Source organism: Leguminivora glycinivorella, chromosome 7, assembly GCF_023078275.1.
Source record: "Leguminivora glycinivorella isolate SPB_JAAS2020 chromosome 7, LegGlyc_1.1, whole genome shotgun sequence".
Taxonomy (NCBI): domain Eukaryota; kingdom Metazoa; phylum Arthropoda; class Insecta; order Lepidoptera; family Tortricidae; genus Leguminivora; species Leguminivora glycinivorella.
Genome location: NC_062977.1, coordinates 688,895 through 702,861, shown reverse-complemented (window position 1 = coordinate 702,861; position 13,967 = coordinate 688,895). Strand labels below are relative to the sequence as shown.

The following is a 13,967-nucleotide window of genomic DNA, read 5'->3' as shown; positions in this document are numbered from 1 at the left end:
ATGATATTTATTTATTATATGATTTAAAGTTAGGCCATGGTTAAATATGCATACCAAGTGTTATTTACAGTACCTACCTACCTAATTACCTATAGAATAGAGCTTCCTTATAGGAATATTTTATGCATTCTTATTGGTCAAAGTTAGCCTAGGCTATGGATAGGTAGCAGTAGTAGTAGTTTGGTAGTAGTCAGTCTACCTAGTGCCGTAAATACAATTGTACCTTGTAAGTCACGTGCAATAGTAAAAGTGTGGAGAAAAATTTTGTGTTTCACTCGATGGCAAAGTTTGTTTAACCTTCGTGCCTTGAAACCCTCGCAACGCTCAAGATTCCACTTTTTGAAACACTCGCTAGAGCTCGCGGTTCAATATTGGAATCTTTCGCTTGCTCGGGTATCAATATTGACACGTGCGGTTAAACAACAACTTTGCCCCCTTGTAAAACAAATAAATATTATTTTATTCCGCTCCTCGAATAAATGTTATCATGTTATCAGCTTATGACGTCGCTTATCATAATACAGCAGCGCTATTTATAAACAAATTCAGCCGAATAGTTCAATTATATACCAGTATATAAAGAGCTCCGGTTGCATATATGCACTACGGATCTATGGACCAAGATACACTAGTAATTTTGAGACGTGATATGACATTGTGAATAGCCAAACCGTTACAGTGACGTCATCGTCAATAGGAAGTGAGTCGCTATTTCGCCGGCTCCGCCACAGCTGAGGTGTCCGAGTGGTTAAGGAGTTGGACTTGAAATCCAATGGGTTATACCCGCGCAGGTTCGAATCCTGTCCTCAGCGATTTTTTTTTTATTTTTATATTTTTTTTGAATAAATTTAAGTGGTCAGTGATAAGGTGTGATATTAGGAGTTACTATTTACTAAAAAAAAATTATAATACATTTTTTTGCGAATAATATCTACCGGTATGCCAGTATTATCCCCATAGACCCCACTTTTAACCTTGTTCTAGACCGAGGTGACAAATCAAGAGAGTATTATGCGACCAAGCCTGGTTTAATGCTTTCTTTAGATAGCAAAAATATCGCAAAAAGCAAACCGGAACCTCAGGTCAGGTGGCATTAGTTTTCTCTGCCAATGTGGCAGGTGGCAGGTCGTGCCGCCGCGAATCGGCCTCCACAGTCATCAAACTTGTTGTCCAAACAGCAATGCGAAAATCGTCTGCAATCCCTGCAAGGCCTGTGATGATGATACCGTTAGCTTATTCTTTTGTAGATATGTTTTACTAACTCACCATTAGAAAAATCTATTTTAAGGAAATACATTCCATAAACCACATTATTTATACATATAAAATTTTGAATCGTATAAGGAAAATGCAAAGTGAAACCTATTAAACTCCCAAAGTTCTAGGAATGATGGAGTAAACATTCTGCACTTGTGAATCAGCTTCCGAGAACTTCGGTTCTCGGAAGCTGCCTGAAGATTTTGCCTACCTATCATTTAGAGAATGCTAGTTGTTTTATTTGAAACAAAAACAGTCAGATATAGGGTCAGACCAAGCTAAATCTGCAGTGAATTTGATAGCATATATACACCGGTGTGTTTATTTTCAATTTTGAAATTTATATACACACTAGCTTTTGTCCGCGGTTTCGCTCGCGTTAGAAAGAGACAAAAAGTAGCCTATGTCACTCTCCATCCCCTCAACTATCTCCAACTAAAATATCACGTCAATTCGTCGCTCCGTTTTGTAACAGACACACACTTTCCCATTTATAATATTATTATAATATTAGTACATGGATCTACTTCTACACGCTGTCATCAAATTCGATAGATTGGTACGGAGATAGCATGTTCTTGTTAACATGAAAAATGTATAGGTAGCTGTTTTGCAAAACAGCTAAGAAAAAACGAGATTTTATTTATTCAAACTTTGCAGTACAAAAGAAAATACTTAATAAACAAAAGGCGAACTTAATGCCGTGACGTAAGGCATTCTATACCAGTAGGGCTGCCATATCGAATTTCGCCAAACCCGGACAAAGATTCAAAAAACCCGGACATTTGGCGTAAATCGCATTTTTTCCCCGGACGAGTCCGAAAATATTTTTAAAAACCCTAAAACAGGACCTTTAATTTTGATTCATTTATTTTTTTAATTTCACACAATGTGTAATCTGCAATAAACAAAAACAAAAAAAAAATTCTTCCAAAAAAATAAAAGTAGTCTCTTTTTAAAAAAAAATTCTTCCGTGTCAAAAAATCAGTGAAAAAGTTGTCTCTTTTTAGCTTTCGGGGTTAAGTTGAAGTCAACCAAAACATAAAAAATGGTACGTGATAAAGGAACAACCCTATGATATGATGCGACTCTGTCCGTCTGTCACATTACTAAATACCTATGATATGATCGACTCTGTCCGTCTGATTACTACATATGCGATTATCGATTTCAGAAGAAGTTTCTTATATTTTTTTAAAAAGAATTTCGGTAAAAAAGATACCGTTTTCCCCCCGCTTTTTTCGAATTTAACAACGAAAAGATTTTTTTACGAAACATTGGGCAGAACAATAAAATAGTCTGTTCTTGGATATTTTTTTTTAAAAAGGTTCCGTAGTCAACTAAAATAGTTTCGCCATGTCTGTTGTCCGTCCGTCCGTCCGTCCCGGATAATCTCAGTCGTTAGCACTAGAAAGCTGAAAGTAACAATTTTATATCAATCACGCCAACAAAGTGCAAAAACGAAAAAAAATCCCCCTTACATGTTTGGGGGCTGATATTTTTTTCATTCCAACCCCAACGTGTGATATATTGTTGGATAGGTATTTAAAAATGAATAAGGGTTTACTAAGATAGTTTTTTCATAATATTAATATTTTCGGAAATAATCGCTCCTAAAGGAAAAAAAAGTGCGTCCTCCCCCCTCTAACTTTTGAATCACATGTTTAAAAAATATGAAAAAATTCACAAAAGTAGAACTTTATAAAGACTTTCTAGGAAAATTGTTTTGAACTTGATAGGTTCAGTAGTTTTTGAGAAAAATACGGAAAACTACGGAACCCTACACTGAGCGTGGCCCGATACGCTCTTGGCCGGTTTTTTTTAATTCCAACTTTCAATCTTACCGCCCTTGCATATTATACATTCATACCTATTTCAAAATTATACGAGATTCTACCTAAAACAGTATCTTTCAAATAAAGTGAAAACTGTCGAAATCGGTTAACATTACTTATAAAGAACTAGCTTTTGCCCGCGACTTACCTACCTCGCGTAAAATTCCTAAATTGCGGTATGCTCCATACAAACTGTCAACCCCTTTTTAGGGAAGTGGAGGGGCTAGTAAGAGACAAAAAGTAGCCTATGTCACTCTCCATCGCTTCATCTCCACTTAAAAAGTCACCCCGTTTTGCCGTGAAAGACCGACAAACAAACAGACACACACACTTTCCCATTCAAAATAAATGGATTATCCCTGAAAAATCATCATACTATACAGGTCGCTCAATTTAGAGAATTCACCGAGATATGGAGCTATACTATTCACAATAATGCTCATTAGTACCTATATTTCTAGTCAAGCAAGTACCTAATTACAGTTATTGAGATGGGATTTTTTTTAACTACCTATTGAAAGTTTGTACGAATACGTAACCCTCGGAGGGCGAGCTGAGTCGCACTTGGCCGGTTTTTTTATTACGGTAATACTTAAATTCAATGAGGTGCTTTTCGGACGGCCCCCGGACGGCCTCCAAACTAGGACAAATCCGGGGAAACCCGGACGGAGCAGCCCTATATACCAGTCAACCTTTGGACAAAGTTAATAAGAAACCAATCTTAAAATATGTATAAAAACCTTAAACAACATATGTATAATATACAATTACACATATGTAATTTTTATCATGAAATAAAGAAATCTAATCTAATCTATATTATTAGATTTTATGTTCTCTTGGTGCAAATTTTCATTCCTATTTTTACAAGCTAGTTATACATGTTTAATTTATTACTCTCTGAAAAGTTTCAGTGTTGTTGACCTCTGAAATTTTGTACGAAAGCTTTTACAGTTTCTCTTAAACTTCGTAAACAAAAATCGACTTAAAGCTCATACAATTACAGTTCAAGTCTGTTAACTGGGAGTTTTTGGGGCGGTAAACTTTGGAGATGGAGTAAAACCTGTTTAAATGGGACGGTGTAAGGATGAGATTTGTCCATAAAGGTTAAGTGGGTTAAGCAGGCGGTATAACTCGTGGTGAGGTGACAAAAGCTCGGTGGCTGTTTCAGTGAGGTTCGCATAACTAAGAGCTTTATGTTGCCGTAGAAAAAAGTCTGACAAAAACATACTTAAGTAAGACTTATAGACGGTGTAGCTAATTTTGTGACTAAAAAAAATTGGCCAAATTTACGAGTTTTTTTTTATTATGGACTGATCGGCGATTGACTTTAGTTGTTTTCACATTATCGGATCCGATATCGGATGTCGGAAGGATTTCAATGGAAACAATCCAAGATGGCGCCTCTAAAGTATGGGATATCGGTCCGACATCCGATATCGGATCGGATAATGTGAAAACGCACTTACTCTTACTTTAAAGAGACCGAGGTCGTATTTTTCTTTACCATCGAAATAAGTAGATTTAAACTTTTTTTACGGACTTGAGGGCGGTGTAATTAAAACTTATTTTTGATAGATTTTGGCATTAATTTAAAAAGGTCTTGGTCTATAATAAAAAAAATTGCTCATGATCTGTCTACATGTCATGGTTAGACGGGAATATTTACCGAATGAACATTCTTCTAGGGAATATACAGAGCGGGGATTTTAGCCATCTGCAGCCTAAGCAACAAACAATATTTTTGAGATGGAGAAGGGTTTCCTTCAAAATTCTAAGTGCGTTTTCACATTATCCGATCCCATATCGGATGTAGGACCGATAACGAACACATTACAGGCGCCATCTTTGATTTATTCCTTTGAAATTCCTATAAATTACATTCCTAGATATTGGATCGGATAAGGTGAAAACGCACTACGGACCAGGAAGAATTCTAAGGATCTAGGGGCCAGGAAGACATAAAATGCTGTGAAATGTGTTGTGGCTGTTTAGCGAAACAATGCATATTAATGTTACATTTGTTGCCAATTGAGATATTTGCACGGCCTACATAAAATAACCTGAATTGCACTTGGTGGGGAATCCCCAAGTTTTGATTAGTCAAATTCTTAGGCTAATGACCCGTGGCACAAATAGAAATGTGTATTTGTGTAACTTGTATTAGGTATTCATTTTATTTTAACTGTTCCCTATTATTTTTTACAACATGGATAATTGGATTAGGTATGATGGATACTTATAAAAATTAAATACCTACCAAGGTACCAAGGTAATAGGTACCAAGTGCTTAGATACGGGAAAATTATAAAAAATACCACAATCTAAATTAAAATTAGACTGCTAAGAGCGTTTTCAAATTATCCGATCTTATATATATCGGATGAATATATCCTAGCTGCAAGCAAAGCCGATTCCTTCAATATACACGTTGTTGTAACACAAATTGTACATACCATGGTTCGCAATAAAAATTTACTTTAACAGCGAGGAAATCGAATAATTTTAACAGCGTATTCCTCATCATATTAGGAGAGTAAAATGTCATATAAACTTTTCTGGATTTTGCCTACTTTAAGGATATCGGTCCTATGTACATTTGATATCGGATCGGATAATGTGAAAACGCTGTAATATCTAATAATAATGACACTACTTACACCTTATGAACACACCTCGCCTTCCGGCGTGGTCAACCTTGTCAGCAGCGCCCAGCAGTAGAATACGCCGGCGGCGTGTGTTGGGCGGGCGTGTGGTCTAGTGGTAAAGACGTTAGCCGCGTAAACTGAAGACCCGGGTTCGATTCCCGGCTCGGCCACCAGTGGGCCTTGCCGTTTTTTCTTTCGTGTATGATATCTATTTCAATTTTTAATTATTTATTTATTTATTTATTTATTAGTAAAAACATGTTTACATGACATTACAGTAAAACCAATGCGTCACGAAACTTAGATTTTAACAAAAAAGAGAGAAAATAAATAGAACAAAATTAAAAATAAAATTAAACAATTGATTTGGGCGATGACGTCACAGCGTGGCTCCGTTGCGTCGTTTGCCCCGGTGTGGGATTTGGCAGGTTGCCCCGGAACCGCCGAAAAACCACACCTTTCGGCCAGAAGTCTGCGCTCGCGATGGTGTCCTGCAGCGATTATTGTTATACTTTTCAATTTTATACTCATCAACTTTATGACTTTTGATATTATGATATCCAATATTATGGTTTGTTATTGTTAGAGCCATTAAACTTTATTAGTAACAAAAATTATGACTAGTGATGTTTATGACCACAAAATATATGAATAACAACTTCTGACTAACGAAATTATGAACAATAAGTTTATGGGAAAGAAAGGGATCCCAGTTTTTTAACACACGAGAAGTAAAATACATTTTCTCAAACATGCAATGAAATATTGTCTTTACGTTCCTTAAAATGGGATGGGAAGTATCGCTTTTTGGGCGCAACAACTCGAGAGGACTGTAAAGGGATTTCATATTATTTTTTAGGCCTAGGCCTACAAAGTAACTTTTTTTTTTATAAAATATTGTCCTTTAGATCATGTAATTTTTTTAACACAAAACTTTTTCACTATGTATGTTTACAACGCAAAAAAGCACAGTATACATGCCTCGGCGTGAAAACGGATTCCCGGCCTTTATCCACTATCCGTAATTTGACCTCGCTCGCACGCTTGCTCGGAATCCGTAATATATTTACCAACTTGAACAACGGAAATCCTCATTTTCCCGGCCTCTGATGTAATGTACTATTGCACCCGAGTGTAACACAAAACTTTTCCCCTCACTATAGCGAGGAAACTACAACGCAAAAAAATGCGTTTATCACTGTTAAAATACTTCCACAGGTGGTAAATCATCTTTATTACTAGATTCACCTACTTTTAGCAATTTTAAAGCAGTTAATTTGACTTTATTCAAGGTCAAATTACTTTACCCACTAGTGGATAAAATGCGTTTTTACCCGCTGGTATTAAAGGACAAAACACATATTTCCGAGCTAGTGAGGGCAAAATGATTTTACGTTTAACTGGGATAGTTACTACTATCTTTTTGTCATATGTATATTGTAAGGGAGCAATTATTGACAACCCCTTGTCCTCTTGTTAGACAAAAGTTTACTTTGATATAGATCCTAGCCTTAATCAAATACGTCAAAATCTTGGGCTCAACCGTATCACATTTCCCATTCAGAACAAAAGCCTTTACAGAAACACTATCCCGCAAAGTTCGCAATTAATGGATATTTGACTTGTTCAAGTTCGGACATGTAACTTGCAAATAATTTCCACAGTCAAGGTATGAAATATAGATGCGGACAACGTGCCTACAATATGTGTACACATCTTTATGAATTAATGAATGTCTTTATTGCGATAAACTTGGTACCTATACATCAGGTAATATACAATTCATGTTATAATAAACAACTATAATGATAAAAACAATAATAATTTGTGTTTTACATAATATTCAACTAAATAAATCTAAAGTTACACTAAAATTAAACTTAAAATAAAAATTAAACTGAATAAATCTAAAATAAATCTAAAAACGGCCCCTGTGGCATGGTACCGAAGACGCTGGCAGCATTTCCTCGCTGGATTGTCAAGCTAATGCGCTGAGCGAGGAAGCTGCCAGCTCTTCGGTCTCCGGTGGCGTCTCTTCGACGACTTTATTGCTTATAACGTTAAGGTTGTGGATACATGTTTTTGCCACTTTGTCCGCATCTATATTTAATACCTCAGTGACTGTAGGAAAATCGGTGGGAAAAATTTGCTAAATAAGAGTTCGTCTTGTTTGCTAATTAACGGATAATCTCTTTAGGTTTAACTTATACCGCTACGAACTAACGAAGTATCGTAGACTTAATATTTTTAATTATTAAGCCTAATATTTTTAATTAAATATGTTAAACAAACATGTGATATGGACCATATATGTACATCTATGGGCCTGGCCACATGGGCGCGTTGCGGCGACGCACCGCGAAAATTCTGCGTTGCGTTGCCGCGCCGCCAGTTTTTGCGGCAGGAAATCTGCGGCGCGGCACCGCGACGCAAGAACTCGCGGTGCGTCGACGCACCGCAAAAACTCGCGGCGCGGCACCGCAACGCAGAATTTTTGCGGCGCGTCGCCGCGCCACCAAAACTGGCGGTGCGTTGCCGCGCCTCGATAACTATGTACACAGTGCAGAACTTGACGATCAGTCTTTATCCAGACATGGATCCCATTACGCGCATTCTGCTCTTGCTCGTATTACGGAGGCGCTTAAAAAAAAGGAGACGAAAAGAAGATGCTGGGTCAACCCATATATATATATAAAATGAATAATGACGGAACTCATTTTGAAAGGAAATATGCGGCATTAAAGACAAGTGAAGTGAAGTTCAAAGAATATTTCAGAATGACAATAGCAAGTTTTGAAGAACTGGTCTTTAAAATCTCACCTCGAATTACTTACAATACTATATATCAGGCCTGTGTGGTGACGGGTTAAGAATTTCACCACCTCCTTTCTTCCCGTGGGTGTCGTAGAAGGCGACTATGGGATATGGGTTAAATTGTGGCGTAGGCGAGAGGCTGGCAATCTGTCACTGCAATGTCACAGTTTCGTTTTCTTTCAACCCCTTATTTGCCAAGAGTGGCACTGAAGCTTTAGTAGTTTCATGTGTTCTGCCTACCCCTTTATGGGATACAGGCGTGATTGTGTACTATATATCATATCATTTTCCTCAGAGCATTTTTTCTGTCTTTGTGTATACTACCTACGGTTGGCAACCCTAGGCCGTTTTCACATTATCCGATCCGATATCGGATATAGGAAGGATGTAAAATGTAAGATTTATGCGCTTCCAGGTTTTTATTTATGTATTTAATAGATCATTATTACTAAAAAAAAACGATATAAAACGCAAAAATTGCGGATTTAATGCAGATGGCACTCTCCTAGAACAGTTTTTGTCCGAGGCACCACCGAACTGCCGATATTGGCAGGACGCTTCCGACATTTTTGGCATGCCGGACCCCCCGCCAGCTGTCGGCCGATAATATTTGTGTGTGTGCGTATATAATGTAGGTATACGTTTGTAGTAGTGTAAGTGACAAAAATGGCGTCTATTAAACAGCTGCTGTTAATGATGAATTTCTGTTGAAAACAAAAAGATTGTAATTCATCGGTCCGAATTGCGGATACTAATTTTTTCATCTTTTAGTAGATATAGTTAAATGTAAAATTATAAGTATTTATTTTACTTGTCGCTCTTGAGTATTTTTATGCTCGTTATTTTATTTTTACAATAAAATATAAAACTTTTTAAAAATATTTTTTGATACAAAATCATACTTCATTGATGTGGAACAATGCATTTATCGGACCGACATCCGACACTATCGGAAGCGTTTATCGGATGTAGGATGTCGGTCCGACACCCGATATCGGATCGGATAATGTGAAAACGGCCTACACCGCTCAATGTGGCATTTGCACGATACAGCAACGTGCCGCGGCGGCCGGCCGTGTCGCAGTTGTTAGCTAAGCTACCCTTGTGTGCGTGCGTGATGACACGATTCGCTGGTTGTTCTTTTAGGTATTTAAGTACTTTTAGGTGTTTAAGTACTTTTAGGTATTTAAGACGCTACAGGAGCGAAAATGGAAAGGAAAGGGAGCCCTTTCAATTTGGGAATTTTAGTTAAATATACTAGTGTTATTAACTAGATTTATCGAAAAAAATTGTCCATCCAGAACAACTCAGTTAAAAGATATTGCGAAAAATTCTTTAAAATCGAGGTTCCGCTCTCGACTGTTTCCTCCTTCAAAACTTAATGAATCGTAAGTGCGTTTTCACATTATCCGATCCGATATCGGATGTAGGACCGATATCCCATACATTACAGGCGCCATCTTGTATTTTTTCCATTGAAATCCTTATGACATCCGATATCGGAGGTTTATGCGTCGTTGGACTAAAAGTAAATATGGCGATGTATAAAAATGTCTACTTGCATAAGTTCGTGCGTATATAATTTCGACGAAGTATAAAAATGTCCACCTGTATATTAGACCAAATATAAATATGTTGCGACACTAAAAGTAAATATGGCGATGTATTTTAAAATTACTCTTTGTTATATTTATTATGAGAAACGAAAATGTATGCATGTAAAAGGTTTATGCGTCGTTGGACTAAAAGTAAATATGACGAAAATTATAACTATAATCGCTTTCTCAAGAAGGTTGTAGTGTGCACTGTACGTTACACACACCTTCACGTAATCTCTCTATATATTCCGTAGCTTAAGGTTCATATTTCAGTAATATATCATACATTCAACCAACAAGTTGTTTCCATCAACGCTCCTCCTTTACATGGCGATCCTGCCAGTGCGGCCTTGTGCTGCACTGGCAGCGCGCTGCGCTTGCCAGTCAAGGTTGTGAAGTGAAATAAAATTAAATAAAACAATTTCGGACATTAATAAATATGCGCGTAAGTGACACTGTGTGGAGCGGAAAAATAATAAACGAACATTATTGTCAGGACTTGGAAAGTGAAATTGCAGTGACCGTTATTGATTTTACTACAAAGGACACGGCACTGACATAAAAAGTGATTGTAAATTGGCCTAAATAATTTTCATTTCAAACGAAAATCAACAAGTCAACGGGAGTGCAATCGTTAAGGATGCAGCAGGGAGTTTTTGGTGTCCTTAGTTGAGGGTGGCGTCTGGAGGTCCAAGGATAGCAGCAGAAGAAAGTGAAGGTTGTGGTTGTGATAAAACAAAAGTGAATGTGCGTTTTGCAAAAGTGTACACGAATTATTATACAAACTTTTTTTTCGTTCTTAGTGAAGTAGTTTCCTTTATTTTTCGTTTAGTTTATTAAGTTAATTTACTTATATAATGTTATAAATGCCGTTTGATGAAAAAAAAAACTTATATGGTTAAAAAGTTGATCTTTAATCTGTTACGAGAAAAAGAAATATTATTGACTACACCTGTTAATTTTATTGCATAAAAACGCGGATTTCATTTATTCATTTCTTATTATTTTCTAACATACATTTGATAATTTCATATTAAGTACTACATTTCATATAATAGTTACTCAGCATACTTTTATACCCAGCAAATATGGCACATGACGGCGGCGCGTGTACTCCTTATAGGGATTGGCATGTGTCGTCTGTTATTTTATCTCCAATTTCACAGTTCGTGCACTCATCATCACTTGAATATTATATGAAATTAAATTGTAATTACAGTGCAACACTTCAAATACTTATTTAAATTTTTACCTTCCAATATAAACTACATACACAACTACCGAATTTTAACCATATATGTGTGTTTAATGTAACTTAATTAGATTTATTGTAACGTTACTTTTTATTAGATATTATGTTTTATTTTTAATGATGACGAAGTAAAATTGTATCGGACGAGACTTTCTATTAATTCATGGATCTGACATATTTAATAAACAAAGGAATGGAGAAATGTATAGAAATAACAGATATGATTTTTTTAAATAAAAATGGTACTTATTGTAAATGAGAATAGTTTTGAAGGTAAGGTTTGTTTTTGTAAAGTTTTATAGTATGATTTAAAGGAATGTTTGTTTCGTAAAATGATTGGTCATCGAATGCTTGTGGAAAAGTTCAGTGAGGCAATGAATGTGAAAGAAGTGAAATGATTGTAGACAGAATTGATTTATGGGAAAATTTAAACACGTAAGTTTTTCGAAGGACTCTTGGCCTGATCAACTGAGGGTTGTCGGATTTCCTACATGTTAAAGTTTTCATGGAGTGTGAGATTAGTGATTGCATTTTTGAGTGTTGTTTTATTTTGTGAAAGATGAGTGAAAGTAATTAATTGATAACAAATATAATTATGTGACTATCGCAAATCGTTGGCCCAAGAGGCAGCGATTAGCAAGGGTACGCCAGGGTACAAGACAGGTAGGGAATCCTTGGAGATCTGATCATGATTCGGTCGAGTACCAATCGTGAAGACTCCTTGGACACATGGAAGGTTATTATGTAAGGAAGTGTTAAAAGAACTGCCTGTATGAGAAATATATAGTATGTGTGCGCGCTTAAAAAAAAAATCCTTGTACCCTGAGCAAATAAAAAAAAAATATTTTAAGGTCGGCCGACCACGTGTGTAAAAGCGTTGCGTACCCTTGGTCTTACCTTGATCTTATATAAATATACAGTCTTGATGTTTGTGAAAGATATAAATAAATAAATAATAAGGAATGACGTCATTATGAAATAAATGTACTATGTATGTACTTAAATAATTGAAAAAGCTTGCAAGTGTATCTAATAACGTATAATCCAAATGATAAATGACTGGTACCTAATGATAATGACATGGTGAAAACCGATAATAATGACTATTGACAATTATACTATGACACCTAAAATGCCAAATATACTTTGGTACGTAGTGTATTGACGAATACACTACGAATATAAGAAAATGTTATACTTATTCTTGTGTTTTTAAATTTAATTCAATGCATCTTGTGTAGTTTTCATGTTATATTAAATTTGTAGTCCAATTTTCAATGTTTACTTTTTGTGTACTAAAAAAAAATTCTTGTACTTTTTATGTAGAGTTATATTTTGTCTTAATTTTATAGCATCAATGTGTGCATAACTATGTTATTCACTAAGAAATACGCCTATATAAAAATAACTAGTTTTTTAAAGGTGCGCGGGGCCCGAGGGCCCCGCGGTGTTCTTTTGTGCTTTGCTTTATTGTTTTATTGCTTTTGCTTTTTGTTTTTGAGCTATGCTTTTTTGTTTTTTTGCTTTGCTTGTTTGATTTATTGCTTTGCTTGTTTGCTTTTTTGCTTTAGCCTTTGCGTGCTTGGGAGCACTCTCTGCCCGCAGCTCGGCCTGCGGCCTCGCGTGCTTGGGAGCCTGTCAGACACGCTCCGGGCCTTCGGCCCTCCGCGTAGTTACTGTGGGGGATGTAGGGAAGTTGGAGCTTAAACACGACCCAATAGTAAAAGTGTCTTGAGAAGCTCACGACGGGCCTGCGGCCTGCGGCCTCCGGCCCGTCGTTTCGCTTCTCTAAGACACTTTTACTATTGGGTCGTGTTTAAGCTCCAACTTCCCGGTCCGCCAGAGAGCCGATCAGGGACGCTCCGGGCCTTCGGCCCTACGCGGAGCTCGGCCTTCGGCCTTCGCTGGGTTTCCTTTCGAAGCTCCGCGTCGGGCCTTCGGCCCGCCGCGTCGCTTTTTAGACACTTTGATTATCGTTCTGCTTGGGAGCACAGTCTGTACGCAGCTCGGCCTGCGGCCTTCGCGTGCTTGGGAACACTCTGCCCGCAGCTCGGCCTGCGGCCTTCGCGTGCTTGGAAGCCTCTCAGGCACGCTCCGGCCTTCGGCCCTCCGCGTAGTTACTGTGAGAGTTGTAGGTAAGTTGGAGCTTAAACACGACCCAATATTAAAAGTGTCTTGAGAAGCTCACGACGGGCCTGCGGCCTGCGGCCTCCGGCCCGTCGTTTCGCTTCTCTAAGACACTTTTACTATTGGGTCGTGTTTAAGCTCCAACTTCCCGGTCCGCCGGCGAGCCGATCAGGGACGCTCCGGGCCTTCGGCCCTACGCGGAGCTCGGCCTTCGGCCTTCGCTTGGTTTCGTAGCTCCGCGTCGGGCCTCCGGCCCGCCGCTTCGCTTATTTAGATACTTTTTGTTATTGTTTTCTTGGGAGCACTCTACCCGCAGCTCGGCCTGCGGCCTTCACGTACTTGGGAGCCTGTCAGACACGCTCCGGGCCTTCGGCCCTCCGCGTAGTTACTGTGGGGATTGTAGGATTTGTAGGGAAGTTGGACCTCCGGCCTGCGG

General features: G+C 37.8%; 1 non-coding gene across 1 annotated transcript; it reads left to right on the top strand.

Moving 5' to 3' along the window:
- Window positions 1-730: 730 nt before the first annotated feature.
- On the top strand, window positions 731-812 carry Trnas-uga. Its single transcript has one exon. It is a non-coding gene; the product is annotated as a tRNA-Ser (tRNA).
- Window positions 813-13,967: the final 13,155 nt, after the last annotated feature.